Source organism: Ambystoma mexicanum, chromosome 1p (genome assembly GCF_040938575.1).
Source record: "Ambystoma mexicanum isolate Mex_15411 chromosome 1p, UKY_AmexF1_1, whole genome shotgun sequence".
NCBI classification, from domain to species: Eukaryota; Metazoa; Chordata; class Amphibia; order Caudata; family Ambystomatidae; genus Ambystoma; species Ambystoma mexicanum.
Window position 1 is genome coordinate 978,183,065 of NC_090921.1, and position 20,531 is coordinate 978,203,595.

At 47.2% G+C, this 20,531-nt stretch overlaps 1 protein-coding gene across 2 annotated transcripts in view; it reads left to right on the forward strand.

The window, feature by feature from the left end:
• ADGRG5 (adhesion G protein-coupled receptor G5) overlaps positions 1-20,531 on the forward strand; it is a 651,384-nt gene that overhangs the window by 446,977 nt on the left and 183,876 nt on the right. The gene's annotated exons all lie outside the window — the stretch shown is intronic.

Here is a 20,531-nt window from a genome sequence, read left to right on the forward strand (position 1 = left end):
TATGCTGCAGAAAGGGGCTATAGAACTGGTCACGGTGGCAGGAAAAGGACAGGAGTGTACTCCCGTTACTTTGTCGTCAAGAAACCAAATGGAAAATGGCGTCCCATTCTGGATCTACGAGCACTCAACAAACTGCTCAAGAATTTAAAATTCAAAATGCTTGCGCTCCAGGAGGTGATCCGATCGATACAACCCGGAGATTATTTGTCGTCGCTAGACCTTCAGGACGCATACTTCCATATCCCGATGCGTCGACGACACAAAAGATTTCTGCGGTTCGTCATCGGACGAACCCACTATCAGTTCAAGGTCCTCCCGTTCGGACTAAAATCGTCCCCCAGGACGTTCACCAAATGTCTGGCTCCAATAGCAGCCTGGTTAAGAAAGGAAGGTCACCATGTGTACCCTTATTTGGATGACTGGCTAGTGAGGGGATTGTCTCCGGAAAGGGCACAAGAAAGCCTAGATGCCACCATGTCCCTCCTACAACGTTTGGGCTTCGCAGTGAACTTCGACAAGTCCTCATTAAAGCCATCAAGGACCTTGGTCTTTTTGGGGGCAGAGTTCCACACACAGTCGGGGCTGGTGAGGCCATCCCTCGAAAGGATTCACAAACTGCAAAAAAAGGCATCAGAATGGAAGGTCGACACCAGAGTATCAGTGCGAAGGTACATGTCCCTGCTGGGGACCATGTCGTCCTGCATACCCTTGATCGACAATTGTCGCCTCTTCATGAGGCCTCTTCAGGAATTCTTGGCGGATCGATGGGCACAGAGTCAAGGGCGCTGGTCGGACAAGTTGACCATCAACGGTCAGCTCGTGCAGGCTCTTCAATGGTGGAGAATTTCCATACATCTGACGAAGGGAATGCCCCTGCTGGAACCTGCGTTCCAGAGGACAGTGGTGACGGATGCTTCTCTAACTGGGTGGGGAGCTCACCTGGGGTGCCTACAGGTTCAGGGTCGTTGGTCATCAGAAGAATCCGCCCTTCACATCAATCTGCTAGAGTTGAGGGCGGTGCATTGGGCCCTGAAATCCTTTCTACCACAGATAAAGGGCTCAGTGATGAGAATCATGATAGACAACACAACAACAATGTTTTATCTACGAAAGCAGGGAGGAACTCGCTCCAGGATCCTGTCGACGGAAGCCCAGGAGATCTGGCATTGGGCCCTCCAACATGACATACATCTGTTGGTGTTCCACTTACCAGGAGTAAAAAATGTGCAAGCAGACGCTCTCAGCAGGGAGATGAATCGTCTACACGAATGGGAACTGAACGACCAACAACTGCACCGTATCTTCGCGAAATGGGGTCATCCGGCCCTCGATCTCTTTGCGACGAGAGACAACAAGAAATGCTCACAATACGCGAGCAGGTGGCCACAACAATACTCGCTAGGGGACGCGTTCTCCTTCCCGTGGACGGGCAAGTTTCTGTATGCCTTCCCCCCCATTTTCTCTCATCCGTCGGACTCTGCAATGGATCCACAGATATCCATGTCGGGTGATCCTGGTGGCCCCGTATTGGGCCAGACAAGTGTGGTTCTCCGATCTACTTCACCTTTCAGCGGCAGAACCAATGAGGTTCCAGAAGATCCCCAACCTTCTGTCAGAGGAGAAAGGGGTCGTTTGGCATCACGACCCGGACAGCCTCAGTCTGATGGCCTCGCTCCTGACTTCTCCGAGTTTGGCGCGTTAGCGATTCCAGCGGATTGTCGTCGCATTTTGCAAGCTGCAAGGGCACCTTCCACGAACGCTTCATATTCATACAAATGGAAAAGGTTCTGCATATGGTGCGCAGGTCAACCAGGTTTGGTCCCGCTGACGATCACACTGGAACAGCTCCTACCATACTTGTTGATCCTGGCTAAAAACGGTTTGTCTGTTTCATCCATAAAGGTGCATCTGGCTGCCATCTCGAGATTTACTCGGACGAGACATTCAACTCCATTGTTCAGTGATCGCCTAGTTAAACACTTCCTTAAAGGGTTGTTTCGAACCTTTCCTCCCACGAAGAAGTTTCCTCCGATCTGGAGTCTAAACCTGGTTCTGGCAGCCCTGATGAAACCCCCTTTTGAACCAATGTCGTCGACATCATTAAAATTTTTGTCTTGGAAATTGGCTTTCCTGGTGGCCATTACTTCAGCTCGACGTCTGTCAGAAATACAAGCTTTAGTGATCGACCCTCCGTATTTGAGGTTTTTCACTAATAAAGTTGTGCTGGCCACTAACCCGCATTTCATACCTAAACTGCCTTCCATGTTCCATAAACACGCTTCTATAGTGTTGCCTACATTTTTTCCAACACCGTCTTCAGTGGCGGAGAAGACTCTCCATACATTGGACGTGAAAAGAGCTTTAAAATTTTATCTCCATCGCACTCAAAGCTTCAGAGACACGAGACAACTTTTCGTAGCTTATGATCCTGCGGCTAAGGGTAAGGCGATCTCCAAACAAGGACTATCCAGATGGGTGTCTTTGGCCATTTATTATTGTCATTCCAAGGCCGGAAAACCGGTAGAGAAGCGTCCAAGATCTACATCATCGTCGACGTCGTTGTGGTCCGGAATTCCGCTGGGGGATATCTGCCAGGCGGCTTCCTGGTCGGTACCACACACGTTTACCCGGCATTACTGTCTCGCACAGCAACATGCTGAAGATACACAGATGGGGCGTGCAGTACTACGTCACATGTTCCAATAAGGTAAGCCCCAAGTGGGGGTTACACCCTTCGGCAACTATGCTTTAAAGTGTCGTGTCTTTCACGGTTAACATACTATAATGTAATTTGTTGCCATGGTAAATATGCATTGTGATTATCGTGATGTTGGTTTGCATACACGCCTCCAATGTTGGGGGATACTGCTATACAATCTATTCTAAGCATGTGAATCCATGAAAGATCCAATGCTGGAGAAGGGAATAGTTTCTTACCTGTAACTCCATTTCTCCAGCATTGGTATCTTTCATGGATTCACATGCGCCTGCCTGCCTCCCCTGAGCATGCAAACCAGAGATCCCCCCATACTACTTTGGGGGCCGAAATCTGAGGGAGCCGCGGGGGCGGGGCTAAATATACCTCTACGTCCTAGTGGCGCCGGCGTGCGCGGCCCAAAACGACGTAGATAGGACACAAAAGTGTCTAATTTTTTCCTATGGAAAATGTCTATATAACTTACCGAGGATTCCCAGCCTGACGATGGGGAATATTCTAAGCATGTGAATCCATGAAAGATACCAATGCTGGAGAAATGGAGTTACAGGTAAGAAACTATTCCCTTATCTTCCATGTGCATTTCTAAGTAGACTTTCCACACTTAGAGAAGCAACAAAAAGGCAGATATATTACTTCTCAAGGCTGCTAGAAAACATAGCAAAGATTTGTCACACTTTTGTTGCCCATTAGCGGGCAAGAAACCAATGTAATGTACTCTGCAGCCCATTAGCTGGAAACAAGTCAGGTAAAAGTGACAACAGTGGAGTGAGATAAGAGAAGGAAACATAGCTGTATTTTAGAAGAAGGCACTTGCAAAATCTAAAGGGCAGCTGCAGAAAGCAGTGAGGAACCATGGATCCTGCTGTTCATGTCCTGTTTTGACATGGATTCCCAGTCCCTGAGCGGCATGAGTTTGGAGAGGGTGGGCTTGGCACATGGCCAAAGCACTGAACAAAATAAAACTTCACAAATCTGATCCTCCCCTTGCACTGTAATAAAATGTATTTCTGGCTCAAATAGATGTCTCCTAGCAACACCTGTTGTGTCAGAATATATACATGCCTCCCCTAGGCCCATTCTGTGTTAACCACTCTTACACAATGCACACACGCCAGGCCTGGCAGACTTTGCTGAGCCCCAGCAACCTGACGTCACATCTCACTGTTCGTCTTCTTCGTTCATGACCTTATTTGCTATTCTAGTATTGTGGTGTTGTTGTCCATATAATACATGCAGGAGCAATGCTAGCTGAACCCACTTACGAAAGGGTAGAACCTGCAAGGCCTAACTGCTGTTTTTAAGCAATATGTTGTAAGAAACTGTTATCGTTATGCAAAACCGTCTGGTAGCTCCTACCTGGAAGCGGGCCAATGTTAATTTATATTAGTGAACTGCCTATATAAGCTGATCTTTCTGTGTAATCCTCAGAGATGGTCATGGAAATTCTGCAAGACTTGCTGTGGCACTCTCTCCAAATCTCAGCTTCCGTTTGTGTCTGAATACACTTGTTTGGCACTCAGGCTGGTTCAGGGTGTGTCTCTTTATTTCTCATTTTTCATTATTACTCATGCTAGACTTTTATCCTCCACACACTGAGATGAAACCTAAAAACAAATCAACAGCCCACTTGTACCCACAGAGATGCTTGATGTCCTCTGCAAGGCATGGCTACAGGGCATTTCTTAGTGATGGGCGAAAAACTAATACTTCACAGTGCTACCATAGCAGTTAAGTAATTATGATGCATAAATGCAGTGGAGCTTTAAACTCTGGGCCAGGACATTCAGTGCGATGCTGAAGTGCCCTACACTCCCTATCCCAGAGGGATTCAATTAGAGAACAGTCGTCAGCAGGGGAGAGCTATTTCGAATAGATTGTGTCCTCCCACGTATTCCTCATCTTATGATATTCGTATTCGCCAGCTTCGCTGCTTCTGAAAAAAAAATTCTGCAGAGGGCACTGTGCACGAGGTTGTGGCGTCGATGTCCCTCGACGGGCTCCGTACCGTGTCGACATCGCCGTCAGTATAAATAGCTTGTGCTGCGCCCGTTGGCTTCAGTTCCGTTTTTATGACTGCTTCGCTCTGGAGAACGGCGCGCTTCAAAATTTTCTGTCAGAAAATGTCATCTTCATCTACTCCTCCTACACCCAAAACCTGGTTCAAGAAATGTATCGACTGCGGTTCGAAGATGTCGATAACAGATCCTCACCGCATTTGTCTTTGGTGCCTAGGTTCAGATCATCAAACCAGCGACTGTGGCTCCTGTCACGCGATGACGGAGAAGGCCCTTCGTGAGAGGAAAGGTAAACTGGTGGTGGGGCGGGATGCTTCTAAGGCCTCTTTGAAGGCTTTGTCGAAAAGACATAACAAATCGTCCGATTTGAAAGAATCGGAGCGTCACAAAAAACACTCTAAGAGATCCCGATCTCGTAGTAGATCGAGGCGCTCTTCATCTTCCTCTTCTAAAAGAGTTAAAAGGAGACATAGATCTCCCTCATCATCATCCGATACATCAACCGAATTGGGATGATGCCCGACGAAGTCGGATTCCCCAAGAAAATGGGAAGATTTTAGAAAAAAGATGATGGAGGTCTTCGAGAATGCAGCCTCGAACCCTTCAAAGAAACCTCAGAAGAGCCAGACCCCTGTCGCTTCAATCGGACGACACAGGGAAGTCAGGAACTACTGCAGTAAAAGCCAGTAGTATGGGTAAAACTCGTAAGACTCGAGTCGACGCCAAGTCGTCGAGGAATCTTCGAGAGTCGAGTGTTTCCCCGACACCGCATAAAAACAGAAGTTGTCGAAAACATCTGCAACTTCGTCGACACCATTGACGCCGACAGCTTCGACATCGAAGCCTAAAGCGTCTTCGATACCTTCGAAGGATCCTTCCGTTCCCTCAACGAAAACTCATGAACAAGACAGGAGATTTACTCCATTACCAAAATCAGACTTTTTTTAAGTCTAGGGGCCTCATTACGTGTTTGGAGGTGGCCATGGTGTTATTAGCACCATGGCTGCCGCAACACCAGGCTCCATTACCCGTTTCCTGCAATGGGGACTTAATGGGTCATTCCGACATAGGAGGACCCGGTAATTCCTCCTTGCAGGAACCATTCCCCATTCCCATTTGAGCCCCTATAGGGCTCAATGGGAATGGGGAGGGAGGTAACAACGGGCACATTACAAGTGTCCAGTTGTTACCTCCATCTTCTCCTCGCTGGACCCGGAAAAGACGTCTGGTTTTACCAGACGTCTGATCCGGGTCCCGCAAAGGGAAACTCATAATAGGCGCTTCCGTAATGAAGGGGGCCGGTCCCGTACCGGTCCCCTTCATTACGGGAGCGCCAGGGTCATAATGAGGCCCTATGTCTTCGATATTTGAAGAAAGTGGCTCTGAAGATGAGGAGGCTTCTCCTTTTGGAGTGCAATATGGCACTAGACAGGTTCCAGAGGAATTAATAGACCCATAATCTAAAATGAGAGACCTGTGCGAGACTCTTCACTCTGCTAGTGGCATTGATACGTCACCTGAGCTAGAGTTTGCGAGACCTGACCCTGCAGAACATGCAGATTCAGGGTACAGGAGTTTAATGAAAAGAGTGATGGAATATATGGGTTGGGGTAGATCCTCACCCACATTTGATCAGGATGACATGACGGACATTCTAGATCGGGGCCCCCAGAAGGTTCCAGTTCTCCCCTTTCATAGGGCACTTCAGAGAACAGTAGAAAGGAACTGGGAAGCTCCTGACAACATTGCTGCAGTAAACAGTAATTTTCCTAAGAAGTATAGAACTTCTACTTCTGATCCTGAGTATTTGAACAGACATCCCACTCCAGAAAGTCTGGTTATTCAGACTGAAACTACTTCAAGACAGACTGCATATCCAACCATCCCTCAAGATAGAGAGGATAAGAAGGTAGATGCTTGGGCCCATAAAGTTTTTACTTTGGGTAGCATGGCCTTAAAGTCAACTAACGTCACCTGTACCCTGGCCAGGTTCACACATACCCTGTGGGGCTGCATTTCGGCAGCGGCTGAACATATTCCAGAAGCCGAGGAAAGGGAAGGCTTCCTGAATATTGTCAAAGATGGCAAGGAGGCAATGGGGGAATGTCTCCAGTCTTGACTGCACAATGCTGAAAGTATCAGCAAGTCCATGGCTACAAGCACAGTGCTACGCAGATTTGCGTGGTTGAGAAAGTCAGGGTTTGCACCAGATGTGCAGGCCAGACTCCTCAACATGCCTTTTGATGGCTTGAGACTGTTTGTTAGTAAGGCTGATGAAAGCCTAGAAAGACTTCAGACCTCAAAAACGGCAGCTAAATCCCTTAGTGCCTCCATGCGACAGCCTCAGAAACCCTATTCGGGCTCATCTTCCTGGAGGGATTGTCCTTTTCGGTACTACTCCTCTTTTGGTCGAGGAAGAGGACAGGCCTTTCAAAGAGGCAAAAGAAATGTCACTCGTGGTGGACGATTAATGACTGCAAAGCCTTCCTCAGGAACGGCATCTTTAACCTCAGCCGCTCCTGCAGCCGGCTCTAAATCACTCTGAGGCCTTATCACACAAAACCCCAGCGGGGGGCAGAATCTCTCAGCATCTGAAAGAATGGCGGGGCATTACTTCAGATGCTTGGGCACTGGAAACAGTAGCTCAAGGTTACTGCCTTCCCTTCCTAAAAAGGCCTCAGGATCATCCACCGGGAGCCAACTCTGCCAAAATTCCAGACCCGCTCCTGTTGCAGGAAATGTTAACCCTGCTAGAGAAAGGTGCAATAGAACATGTACCGGTAGCAGAGAGGAAGAAGGGTTGGTACTCCCCTTATTTTCTCATCCCAAAGAAGAACGGAGGATTGAGACCCATCTTGGACTTAAGAAACTTGAACAAGTTCCTCAGGAAGGACAAGTTCAAGATGGTAACCCTTTCTCAGATCCTTCAGGCTCTCCAACTCCAAGACTGGTTGGTATCATTGGACCTTCAGGATGCTTACTTTCATGTGCCAATCCATCACAGGCACAAAAAGTACCTGAGGTTCGCAGTTGCCAGTTCTCACTATCAGTTTCGAGTTCTGCCATTCGGGCTGACCTCCTCCCCGAGGGTTTTCACCAAGCTGATGGCGGTGGTGGCAGCAAGTCTCAGGAAAGGGGGGATTCACGCCTACCCCTACCCGGATGATTGGTTGATCAGAGTACGTTCTCCCGAACAAGCTCAAAAACATCTGTCGATCCCCTGTCACTTCCTTCACAACCTGGGCTTCTCCCTCAATTTCAAGAAGTCCCTAATGATACCATCCCAAAAACTCCAGTTTATGGGAGCATTTTGGACACTTCCTCGGGCAAAGCCCCGCCTCCCGAGATAGGAGCTCTCCACATTCTGCAGATGGTAACAAAATTCCAGAATGCCCAACATCTGCCGGCCTTCGATTTTCTCAGGTTGCTCGGCCTCATGGCATCCTGCATCATTCTGGTGCTAGAGGGCAGATTGAGAATGAGATCCCTTCAGCGGGCCCTCAGAACTCAGTGGTCCCAGTTCTCAGGGAGTATGTCGGATCTTCTGCAAGTCCAGAGCGCAGTTGCTCAGGATCTACTATGGTGGGTTTACAACGACAACATCCTCAAGGGAGAAACTTTTTGGCAACCATGGCCGGAGATAACAGTAGTAACGGACGCCTCACTCACGGGATGGGGAGCCCATACCAACTATCTGACAATCAGCGGTTGTTGGTCTCCATCGGAGTCCAAACTACACATCAACCTATTGGAGCTGAGAGCAATCAGACTAGCACTGAAAGCTTTCCTGCCCTCTGTACAGGGAAAGAATGTCCTGATAATGACGGACAACACGGTGGTCATGTACTACCTCAACAAGAGAGGAGGCTTAGGGTCACTACCACTGTGCAGAGAGACAATGCAGCTCTGGTTCTGGGCAATATGAGAAGGAATCTCTCTATCGGCAGTTCACCTAGCCGGAGAGCAGAACACGGCAGCAGACGCTCTGAGCAGGCAGAGCACAGTCTCCCACGAGTGGGAGCTAGCTTAGGAATTCCTTCTGGAGATCTTCGCCCTTTGGGGAACCCCTCAAGTGGATCTAAACAGGAAGTGCGAACAGTGTTCGTGGTGGACTGGAAGTTTCCACTTCTGTACACGTTTCCTCCAGTCCTCGTGATTCCTCAAGTAATCAGGAGGTTGAGAAAGTTCAGGAAAACCATGATCCTAATTGCCCCGGATTGGGCCAGGTGACGTGGTACCCAGACCTTCTGGACATGTCCATCTGCCCTCCAATAAGTCTTCCGCAAAGAGAGGACCTTCTCTCGCAAGAGGAAGGTCGCGTTCTCCATCTAGAGGTCAAGACACTCAACCTTCACGTATGGTTTCTGAGAGGTTGAGATACAAGGATTGGGATCTTCCAGATGATGTAATGGAGATTTTGCTTTCGGCCAGAAGGCCAGCAACAAAATTTTTGTACCGGTGTCGTTGGAACAAATTCAGTAACTGGTGCAAAGATAAGGATGTGGACCCTTTTCAATGTGGCACCCCAATGGTGCTCTCTTCCCTACTGCATCTAGCCAACCTGGAGCTCCAGATCGGAACAATTAAAGGATATCTTGCTGCGCTGTCCATTTTCAAGCGCTCCTCGGAAGAGGTTTCCTACTTCAAAATGTCATTAACCATTCAATTTCTGAAAGGGCTTACTAATGTATACCCTCCAGTAGCGTTTCATGTCCCAACTTGGGATTTAAATCTAGTACTTGTTTCTAAATTGTATACCATTTGAGCCTCTGCACTCCTGTCCCTTGAGGCTTCTAACACTAAAGACTGTTCTTCTTGTAGCCTTAACATCAGCCCGCAGGGTTAGTGAAATACAGGCTCTCTCATGTAAACACCCATATACTACTTTTTACAAGGACAAGGTAGTTCTTAAAGTTAAACCATCTTTCTTACCAAAAGTACTTTCTGACTTCCATTTGTCACAAAAAATAATTTTACCAACATTCTATCCTCCTCCTCATTTGGGCAAAGAAGAGGAGAGACTACATAGACAGGACCCCAAAAGGACCCTCAGTTTTTAAATTTCAAGAATGTCAAAGTTACATCAAGATGACCAACTTTTTGTGGGTTATACAGGCCATAAATTGGGATTAGCAGTGACAAAACAGACTATATCCCGCTGGATCATTCTGGCTATAATTGAGTGCTACAGATTGGCGGGAAAAGACCCACCGGATGGGCTTCGAGCCCATTCCACTAGGGGGATGGTTACTTCTGCGGCTCTGAAGAGGGGAGTCCCTGCAGCAGATATTTGTTCAGCTGCAACATGGGCATCAGTGCATACCTTCATCAAGCCTTATTGCTTAGATGCCTCTTCCTCCAATGAGTGTTTATTTGACAAGGCGGTACTTCATTCCGTTCATGAGAACAATAACTAGTACTCCCACCTCCAAAATTAGGGTTTAGGCTCGTGGCTGCTAATATTTAGTTTTGACTTTACCACAGGCGCAAGATGATTTACTGCATGTGTAGCCCAATGTACCTTTCGGTTCACCATTGGCATACTCATGTTTTCTTTTAGATCTTACTCTTGGCCATTTTGTTTAGGGGGCTTCCTTTGTTCAGGGAAACCACGAGGCAGGCTTTAAAATGGCAGTTCTGAGGTGTTGGCTCCTTGTGAGCCCAAGATGCAGCCTCCATAGTGGTTTGGACAGATTTAGACAAGTTCCTGGCCTTGGGAATGCCGCTACTGCGCCCAAGGGATTTGGACCTCAGTGTTTGGCGATTTATGAGGCCAACCTGATTGGCTGGCCACCAAACCCTTGGTTTTAAATTCCCTAATGGGACCGGTGGGCTGACAGATACAAGCCCCTATGAGTGAAGGGATATCAAGGGGGAACCATGTTCCTGAGCTGAGTGCTGCTGGACTTTCGAAAGGTGAGCAGGTCTGCTTACCTGTTCAAACAGTTTCAGCGATTTCGCACCCTTGTGGCATTTTTAGGCCATGTTCTGGCCAAATAGGCTGGATGCAGTGTTCTGGGAATAGCCCAGGTTTGGGTTTTTGGCTGCTTGCTTTCCTTCCTGTAATGTCCTCATCCTGCTAGTGATCTTCCCCATCTGCAGGGACAAGGCCTTTGCTGGGGCAAGCCCTTCCTTCCTGGGGCCATTTTCCGGACTTTTTGCCAGAATTTACCACTGTTTCCCATCAAGTTGTGCTGAGTTGATTTTGGAAGCTGCCACTCTCTGGATAGGTAATGGGACTCCAAAAACCCACTAAATCTGCTTGCCTCAGCCCTCTTAGGTTGCAACTACCATTGTCCTGCTGCAGGGGCCATTTTTGCTGGAGTTGTGATGAATCCTGTGGAGTCATCACGATTTCCCCCCCAATGACCTCCTCCTATGTGGCCAGGGGACGGCAGCCGCTACCTGATCCTAACCTGTGGGCGTGGTAATATGAGGGAGGACCATATAGGAGGAGACGATTTCGGGGTTGGGGGGTGCTAGCTCCATTGGAAGAGACACGCTATTCTCTTCCTCCCCCTGAAGAGGATCTTATAATACCCAAGTTCCTGATGGCTTGTTGTCACCCCACAAATCCTCCTTACTGTAGAACACAGAAACCCCTTCCTTGAAGTCATTCTAGGCAAAGTTCCATTCAGACCTTAAACACATATAACTCACCTACAATATCTCCTGTTTCTGATGTTTTTCTAAGTAAGACTTCTAAACAACATTATTCTAGAAATCCCATAATCTCTATGGACTACAACTCCCATAAAGCCTCAAGTACTGAGACGAGGACAAGGAGGAGGGAATTGATGCGTATTGAAAGAAACCGAAAACTGAATATGCAGAATAGTTGTTTCATTGAATCACGAGTGCGCGGGACATTTAAAAATGGCATCCGCACTCAAAATGCAGTAAGCATGGGTGAGGGCTGTGCCGGAGGAAGTCGAGAGGACAGGCGGATTCCTGCGTCAGCTTGCAAATGTGAGAGTCATGTACCGGCCTGGTGCGAAGGTAGGAGAGATGCTGCAGGCACTGTGCTAGAAAGCTGCATTCTCCGGTCCAGGCCAGAGTGAGAAACCGGCGGGTCAGCGCGGAGCTGAAAGAAACGCCGGAAGGTCGGCAGCGCAAAGGAGGCCGTCCCAGAGAGGAAGCTTCATCGTAGAAACATGGCACAGGTCGGGGATGCTACAAATCACTGGTGAGCCTGCCCAGAGCCATTGGGGATCCTGCAGCATACCGAAAGGGTTGTCAACAAATGAATGAATTAAGAATATTTAAATACCAACAAGATAAAGTGCAACGACAAAACTTGATCAAGTCCTGATGTATGAGATGTCAATATTGCAATATTGGGAAATTTGGAGCAAGTGTTATCCTAAGCAAACAAATACCAATAAGATGAAGACAGCGACAAAACTTGAACACGTCCATATGTATGAGGTGTCAATGTGGGGAAAGTTGGAACAATTATTACTGTAAAGTAAGAAAATAGAAATACAACAAAGTTATACAACTGTGCCATATTAAAGGACAGTGTAAATTATAAGAATTGCTGGTGAAAGGAGTATACCAGGCAGTGGACATATGGGCGGAGGAGGGTTACCTGGCAGAGAAGTACACCAGGGGATTTGTAGGAACCCAAAGAAGGATTCCTGGCAGGGAAGTATACCAGTCAATCCACACAAAAGAAAACAGTTATAAGACATTGCGGCAGGATACCTGGCAGGGGAGTACACCAGGGGATCTAGGAAGCCCAAAGCGGAAATCCTCCCAGTCAAATAGACCAGGCACTTTTAGACTGAATGCGAACTTCAAAACTGGGAAGATACCTGGCAGGAGAGTACACCGGGAGATCTGAAGGCTCCACAAAAGGATTCCTGGCAGTGAGTACACCAGGAGATCTACCAACGCTGTAAAAGTCCCGGTGGCCAAATAGACCAGGCACTTTGAAAATGAATATGAACTTTTAATATTATGACAAGATACCTGGCAGGGGAGTACACCAGGAAATCTGAAGAGCTCACAAAGGATTCCTGGTAAAGAAACACACCAGGGACTCCACCAAAATATAGGAGAAGGTAATGAAACCCTTGTGTGGAATTTCTCATCTGAATAAGACCATTTTGGGAATCCAGTACAAAGAAACTAAGGAACAACTAAATGTTATAAGACCCTTTTTTGAATCCAGTACAACAAAACCAAGGAGTCTGCATAAGAACTTTCTACACCTAGCTTCAAGAACCAAAAGAAACTGTTGTTTGGAACAGACACTTTTGCTATTCTACCTAAATATTCAGGAGAAGGGAACCACCCTTTTGATCCAAGGGTTTCTCCTTGGAAAATACTTTTCTTTTGGATTTATCTATTTACTTTGATTATGAACATTTTCTGCTAACCATAAGTCAGAAACATTTCCTTGCACCTTTAGTTGTTCATTTCTAGTGTGAGGGCTAGATTAAAATGTTTGGGACAGACAGAGAGTTTATAAGTTTAATGGCTTAACACAGACTGATGTTTAGTTTTAGTTTCCTGGGTAGGGAAACTCTCCTTAGGATAGGGATAGAGAGGCGTTTAGCCAACCCATTTCTGTTTGATAAAGATGTGTGATGATGAGAAAATTACAACTTTGCGTCCGTCTCTCATTTTTTGACCCCCTCAGAGAGTGCTGACCACATTTGCCTGCTGAGCTGACAGGTTCCTCCGTCATCCTGGAGGCCTCTCTGTCATTGATTCCACTTCTAGATTGTGAGCCCCACTCTTCTAAAGCATGGTTGCTCTTCTTGGGGCCATTGGGGTCGTTGTTGGCTCAGGGCGCCAATCCCTGGGTGACCACATCCTTCATTTTGCCCTTTAACAAAAAGCTGTTACTTAATGGGTTGTTTTCCGGAAGCAAACATTGTTAGTACTTACCTCTGGGCCTTGGGTTGGTGAATTTTTCTTGATACTCACTCTCAGGGTGGCTTGCGTTCTGTGGTCGTCGGGATCAGCAGGTCCCCTTATACCGCATTCGGCATTGCTTAACATACAGGGCTGAATCCTACTATGCTTTTGTGCTCCTGAGACTTCTGATCTGGGTCATGAACCTTCCACAGGATCTCATCTTCTGGTTCTCCACTGGTACCCCTGAGGTCAATTGTTCTTCTGGGTACCTGTGGAAAGAAACCGATACTTGCATGGGGCACTGTTATAAACATTGGAACACCTACAAGTGACACTGCAAGGTACTTATCTGGCCTGTGGCATTATCCTAGGGTCCCCGTAAGGTCAGTGGAGTTCCTCACAAGCCCTGGATTGTTAGAGACTCCCCTTTGTTTATTAGGGATGTTTAATTCTTCGTTTTACTCTCCAGCCTAGGATATACATTGTATCACTGTTTGATGCTATTGTTTCCTTCCTTGCTGTGTAATGTGCCCTTAATATGAGCAGCACAAATATCATCCACTTTAAGGGACCGTACCTGATCCTGACATTCATGTTCTGTTTATGCCTGCACTATGTGGGCCACCTCCCTACCGCAAGCTACTCTGCATGCAAGAGTACTATCATAAAGAGTAAGATAATATGGGCACATTTCTCTGAGGTGAATGACTTCATATATGTATGTATCAAGTCATATATGTATGTATCAAGATGATCCATAGAGCGCAAGCCTAGCTGCAAAGTAGTGAAATGCTGTACAATAAATGAACCGAGTGGGTGTGTGGGGGATTGTCTTGTCAGTTTGTGGTCCATACTCTTCAGTGGAAGTGTTCCTTGAAGAGCAGGGTCTTCAGATCTTTCTTGAATCACAGGAGTGAGGGAGCCAGCCTTTTGTTGGCAGGAAGGTTGTTCCGAGCATGGGAGCATAGTTGAAGGATATTTGATATCTGGTCTTTTCCTTTTTTCACTTCCTGGACTCATTCTGGCGCTTCTTGGCTCCTGGTGTCACATTGACCTCCTCAGTGGGAGATCCTTTCAGCTATGTTTGATGGCATTAGAGCTTTGTATGTGATGCGAGCTGCCTTGTAAGTAATACAAGCTTGGAAGGGTTACCAGTGTAGTATCTTGAAAGTTGGGGAAATGCAGCTGAATTTCTTCAGTCCAAAGATAAGGCATGCTGTGCCATGCTTAATAGCTTTCAGGGGGGCCAGAGTAATGATTGGGACACCTGCCAGGAGGGCATTGCCATCATCGAAATGGGAGTGCACCAGGGCCTGGATGATGGATCTGAAGTCTGAGGTGGGCATGAAGGGTTTGATTAGGTGCAGGATTGAGAACTGGTAGTATTCTGTTTGTGTCTTCGTGGCAATATATGTTTTAAGGACAGGCTGCAATCAATGGTGAAGCCGAGAAACTTTGCACCAGAGGCGAATTGAGGGCCATGATGAGTATTGGCTTGTCGATGACCTGGATGGTGGCGGTCTTAGTGCTACATCTTGGTTGAAACACAGATTGGTATTTCGGAAATAGGTTGTGTTGGGCAATCTTTTTGTGTAGTTAGAGCATGACAGTCTTCTTGATGATCTTTCCAATGAAAGGTAGATGGGTGATGGGGGGCAGTTTGCTAGGTCGCTTGGGTCGTGTGTGGGTTTCTTTGGTAGAGATAGGCTCTGCCCAGTTTTTAAAGATGCCTTGAATGAGTGAGGCATTGATAGTGTGGAGCAGAGTAGTGAGACCATTCCTGTGGTGTTCTTCCTGGTTAAGGCTTGGATGACTTTCTCCTCATAGGAGGTGCGCTTGGGTGATGCAAGCATGTTTGTGAGTTCTTTCAGGGTTGGGATCTTGAATTGTTATCCTCTTGTGGCATGATATGGTATAGGTGTCTATGGTGGGTAGGTTGTCATTAATGTGGCAACAGACCTTGTCAAATTAGTCTGTGAAGAACATGTTGATCGCATTGCATTTCTCCATGGTACTGCGGGGGTTGGTATGGTGCTGATGCAGTGTTTGATGGTGTCCATATGGCAAATAGGTGTCATGATGCCTACCCCCGAGCATCCAGACCAAGTCCATCAACCCCAGAAGCAGGCATCATGTTACCTGGAGCAAACCCAGCAACCCCTGTTAGGGGCTATCTGGGTACAGTCCTGGCGCCTATGGCGCCAGGCTCATATGGGACATCAGTCCTGGCGCCTATGGCGCCAGGCTCATATGTTAAAACTTACCTGATGCAGACCATGCTGCAAGGGATCCAAGCATCCAAGCCCATGTGAGGCTTCAAGGGACTATTTTATCTTAGGGACTATTTTGTTACTCGGGTGTGGCTGTGGAGGAATACTTACCTGGGACTACTTTGAAGGCTATTTAAACCACGCCCGAAGAGCAGCACATGCTTCGCGTTATTCTGCATGCAGCAGCGTAACGCTCACCGTGTCTGCAGTAAACATCCAGCATCCTGCCACGCCCTCCTTGAGTCCAGAGCGCCTAGAAAGAAGGGAAAGAAGAAGAAAGGTTAGAACAAGAAATTTACTGGATTTCTTACCTTTTCGGCTTTCGGAATTCAGCGCATCTTCGAACCAGAAACAGACTTCATTTTAAACGCATCGCATCGCCAGCAGCAGCGCTGCGCCATACTCACCGTTCCTCGCAGCATCTCTACGATCCGGTGCTGTCTCCATCACCTGGTTGCCGCATTCCAGCACCTAAGGGGGACAAGAAAACAACAAGGTGAGCCAAGGGAACAAACAAGGACAATCTCTTGCCACCATATGCTTACCTGATTTTACCGTAGGAGGTAATATCCACCAGCACACCAAATCTTCCTACGCTGCACCTGCAAGAAAAGAGAAAGCAGCGAGTTAAACCTTGGCATCATTTACCGGACAGTGTTACAAAACACAGACTCTGACCTGAACGCTTTCAGCTGCCACAAGATGATCATCTTTTGGGTCTAAGCTGCAAAAGAAACAAGGAATTGGACAAGAGTGATTAATCTGACATTTTGAACATTAGAAGTATATACTTACGGCCTTTCACCCGGAGGTTTGGAGCCAAGATTTGTCCAGAACTCTTCCAATATCCTCAAGCGAGTGAAATAACTGGCCATCATCGCGTCCCTGCATTCTTCGCAGGATGGAGAGCCCATCATACAAAACTATAAGGTGAGCTTTGTGAAAGGGAATGTCAGAAGTGATAAGTGGGGACGTAGTGAGGTGTTAATATTCAAATCCATGGGTGGCTAATTCCCTTTCCCCGTCTTTAGGAGACTACTTCTACGGGTCAAGCAGACGATGCTAGGTGGGCCAGTCCAGTCAGTCATCTCTGCACTACGCATCACGTTGGTGGAGACCGTGGCTGTCCAGTTCCGCACGACACTCCTGTGGGAGCCAGGTGAGCGTAACAGAACGCGAAGCCTTCCTACAAATTCTCACCCGGGTGTCATGGAGACCTCAGAAACTGACCAACTGGCCCAATTATTAGGGGAACTTAGGGCTGAAGTACATGCCGCTCGCCAAGAAACTAATACACTCAGGAGAGAGTTGATTGTTTCGAAGGAACGCACTGATGATCTTGCTAGACAATTACTGCAAAACCAAGTAGGGCAAACACCCCTACCGGGACTCGGGTGGGATTCCAAACCCTGTTTCACCAAGCAACCCTGTGCAAGTGATTTTACCAGGCAATATCCCTTTAGCCCCGCCAGAACGCTTTGCGGGGGACCCGAAAAGATTTGCCGTGTTCATGAACCAATGCCATTTTCACTTTTTATGGAGACCTGGAGCCTTTCCAAACGATCAAGCCAAAGTAGCCTTCGTATTATCATATCTCAGCGGCACTGCAGCGGATTGGTCAATCCCACTAGTCAATCAGGATGACCCTATTCTTCGGGATTTTCAGGGTTTTCAAACGAGCATGGAAAGACTTTTTGCCCGGCACTCTCAAGGACGGGCCCTGGATAACAAACTTTCGTCCCTACGACAGGGTAACCAAGACCTTCTAACCTACATAGCAACCTTTAATAGGTTGGTGGTGGAAACTGGATGGCCCGAGGAAAAACGGATTACGTTGTTTCATCAGGGACTTCGAGGAGAACTCAAAGATGTTTTGGCTCAAGTTGTAATCCCACCTCAAGACTGTGCTGAATATATAGACTTAGTGGCCCAGTTAGATCACAAACTTCAGAATCGAAAGGCTGATCGAGCCAAGTTCGAGAACCGGGTGTTGGTTAAACCCAACGCTACCCCCAAAGGAACAGATGCCTCAGAACCCATGCAAATCTGAGGAGTTAAAGGACCCTTGACACAGAAGGAAAGAGAAAAAAGGCGGCAAATGCAATTATGTCTATACTGTGGAACTTCGGGACATTTTCTACGTGATTGCCCTGTAAAAGCACCCAAGAAGGTGGTAGGAGCTGCTGATAAAAGCCATATGTAGCCTGACTCGGGAAACGACCACGCCGGACAAGCGTAGAGGTCCGCTTGCCGAGCTTGAAGAAGGATTCTCAGACCTCGCATTTCATCATACCAATGGTCCTTATAGATCGAAGGCAGCCATCATGTTTGCACGCAGTTAGGGCATACATTGATAGCGGGGCCATAGGAAACTATGTGGACCACGAATTGGCTTCTAGGATGAATCTACCTCTCTGCACAAAGACCACTTCGGATGTCATCACCACAGTCGATGGAATTGAAATTGCCTTTGGGCCTGTAACTCATTCCACCGCAGAGATGACATTATTGGGTCAGGATGGGCATCGAGAGACTATTGTGTTTGATTTAATCAAAGCCCTGCAGTTCCAAATAATACTGGGGATACCTTGGTTGCAAACACATAATCCTTGTATTGATTGGAGAGAGAAGAGAATAACCTTCCCGGATTGTGCACATACTTGTTACCCAATAAAAACCTTGAACCAGGACCTGGCCAAAGTCGCTACTCCAGTTGTGCAGTTACCGCATGAATATCAAGAATTCCAGGATGTTTTCCAAAAAGAACAGGCAAACACCTTACCACTTCACAGATCATACGATTGTCAAATTGATCTCATACCTGGTGCACAACCTCCATGTAGTAGGATCTACGCACTTACGGAACCCGAGAATCTTCACCTACGACAATACTTGGACCAATACCTTGCCAATAGCTTCATTCCTCCATCCAAGTACCCTGCATCTTCAGCTTTGTTCTTCGTGCCAAAAAAAGAAGGTGACCTCAGAACGTGCATAGACTACCGCGCCTTAAATCAGATCACGGTTAAGAACCGATACTGATTACCTCTGATCCCAGAATTACTAGACCAAGTAAAGGACGCTTGCATCTACACTACATTAGATCTCGGAGGGGCATACCATCTGGTATGTGTAAAGAAAGGCGACGAATGGAAGACTGCTTTTCGCACTAAGTACGGGTTATTCGAATACCAGGTGATGCCCTTCGGGTTGTGCAATGCACCAGCAGCCTTCCAGTATTTTATGAACGATGTCCTGCGTGAACTCATTGACGTCTGTGTTGTCGTATACATAGACGATATTCTAGTGTACTCCTCTTCAGAATCTGACCATGTGAAGCACGTTCGTGCAGTCCGTGAGAAACTACGCCAGCACAAATTATATGCAAAATTGGAAAAATGCGTTTTCCATACTACAGAAGTTGAATTTCTTGGATTTATCCTGACTCCAAAAGGAGTTCGAATGGACTCTCGAAAGGTGGACGCAATTCTCAAATGGCCATCACCCAGTTCAGTTAAAGGAGTACAAAGCATGCTCGGATTTGCTAATTTCTATCGCAGATTCATTCCGGATTTCTCGCACGTTGTACACCCTATCACAGCGCTCTTGCAAAAAAACAAACGCTTCCTCTGGACTGAAGAAGCTGAGAATGCCTTCCAAGAACTGAAAGCGAAATTCACGCCTGCACCTGCATTAAAGCATCCTCGTCCTGAACTCCCATACATAGTTGAAACCGACACATCCAGTTTAGCCATGGGAGCTGTCCTGTCCCAGGAGGATACTGAAACCGGTCAACTTCACCCAGTAGCATTTTGGTCCAGAAAGTTCTCCGCACCCGAGTTAAACTATGCGGTTACCGATAAGGAGCTATTAGCTATCAAATCCGCCTTCAAGGCTTGGCCCGGAGGTTTGGAGCCAAGATTTGTCCAGAACTCTTCCAATATCCTCAAGCCAGTGAAGTAACTGGCCATCAACACGCCCCTGCATTCTTCGCAGGATGGAGAGCTCATCATACAAAACTATAAGGTGAGCTTTGTGAAAGGGAATGTCAGAAGTGATAGGTGGGGACGCAGTGAGGTGTTAATACTCAAATCCACGGGTGGCTAATTCCCTTTCCCCGTCTTTAGGAGACTACTTCTACGGGTCAAGCAGATGAAGCTAGGTGGGCCAGTCCAGTCAGTCATCTCTGCACTACGCATCACGTTGGTGGAGACCGTGGCTGTCCAATTCCGCACGACACCCCTGTGGGAGCCAGGTGAGCGTAACAATAGGAGATTCCTTCATATGCACCAAACATGTATCTAACCCTGGTCACCAGATCGGATCCACAAGCAAACATGTGACTGGCATCCATTTATCGATCCACCCACTCTTAAGTCCACAAGGGGCTGGTAGACATTGAAATAGCAGCCTTTGGATTCAAACTAGGACTAAAATAATTTCAGAGTAACACAAAACAATGCTACTATCTCAGCCCAAGCCAAGTAAGGGGAGAGAGCAGGTGGATATACCACAGAGCCATTGCTCGAGACACTATACCATGGAGACTATCATCCAAAATCTCCCTGGATACAATGAGCATCATCACAAGTTGGGCGGTAGCCCTTAAATGCATTGGTAATGCTATTACCGCCACATTTAAGGGTCCACCCAAACATG